Below are 1,531 nucleotides of genomic sequence, written 5' to 3'. Positions count from 1 at the left end.
CATGTTCCCTCAGTCCATAGATTTACCTGATGGAACATCCAAAAACTCACAGTCATAAAAGTCACAACACTGCAGATCACTCCCACAGAGCACAGTCACTCCAAACCAGATGCGCAGGCCTCACAGGGCCCGTGATTCACAGAGATAACCCACCATCCACTGCTTTGCCTCACACCCCGTAGCTATGACTCCTTTAATGGAGAGAACAACCTCACGGTGCACACACGAATCACACCCATCACAGAGTGACACCACGGGGAACTTGCTCACAGGACAAAGGGATTTGAGAGTGATGAACTGACTAACGCTTCACACTTCACATGTACTTGAGCCCTAGCACCTAGGCCCACCTTCCTTCGGACAGACTCACCCCACGACATCTAGCCTCACACCCACTACACAGAGGCATGCCACCTAACCCAGAAACTAGCCCTGGGGCGCTCAAACTAGTTTCTCATGTAAGAGCCATACACAGAGAGACACAGTCCACAACACACATATTCATCCCACAACACCCAGCCTGGCCCCAGACTTCACAGACACCCCTAATAATAGCCACACCTGCTACACAATCCTCAGAAGGCCTCACAACATCAAGAAAAGCAGGACGATATGTACGCTTCCTCTAGAACATTCAGATTCCCTTCGTGAGGCGGACACTCTCACATTTAAGCCTCAACGACAAGTTGTTGCTCACAGGACACAGAGGACCTATATGCTCACATGGAACTTTGGCAAGTGACTTCACTTCTTTGAGTCTGTATACCCATTTGTAAGCATGGATGAAATACTTCCTTTTCAGCCGCTCCAAGGATTAAAGGAGATAATTTCAGGAAAGAATCAAGGCTCAGGACACAGTCTTTGGAGCAGGACCAGTGCCAGGGGTGGAGTAGAAGGAAGAAAGATTTGGTGTCAGTCAGGCCTGGTTTTGAATTCTGCCTCTGACACTTATTGGCCATATGATACTCACGATTCGCTTTGATTCTCTGACCCTCAGTCTTCATTTGTCAGCTGTGGATGACACTGGTTCCTGCCTCTGAGGCTCTTGTAGGGGTTAAACAGCACCAGGTATCTTAATCTGAATTTCTAGCCAAAGAAAAGAAGTAGAATGGGGAAGAAGGTAGGAGTACCTTTGAGCCCTTTGTACTATGCAGGCCTGGGGAAGCAGAAGGTGGAATGAGGGCTGTGTGTGCCTGGGGCCAGAGGGGAGAAAGAAGATAGGTGCACACCAGGGTCTCCAACAGAAATGCCCCTGATGGCAGCGGGATTGGAAGATCTGAGCAGCCACCAATTTTGGCCTTCAGATGATAGAAGCCTGTGTTATTGGACCATAGTTGCCATCTTCAATAATCGACATTTTTCAAGGGAGGCCATCTTTTAATGCTTATTTTCTTGGCTACTTCAAGAGGAGGAAGAAAATCTTGAGCCCCTTCTGCTGGCTGAACTGTAGAAAAGCAGGTGTAGAAATGAGCAGAGAAGTCTTTCTGGAAGAAAGTGGCCAATCTACACACACACATTCATCATAGATATG

Source organism: Aethalodelphis obliquidens, unplaced genomic scaffold, assembly GCF_003676395.1.
Source record: "Aethalodelphis obliquidens isolate GAN/ISIS:26980383/991018 unplaced genomic scaffold, ASM367639v1 scaffold78, whole genome shotgun sequence".
In the NCBI taxonomy this organism is placed as follows: Eukaryota; Metazoa; Chordata; class Mammalia; order Artiodactyla; family Delphinidae; genus Aethalodelphis; species Aethalodelphis obliquidens.
This window is presented reverse-complemented; position numbering follows the sequence as displayed.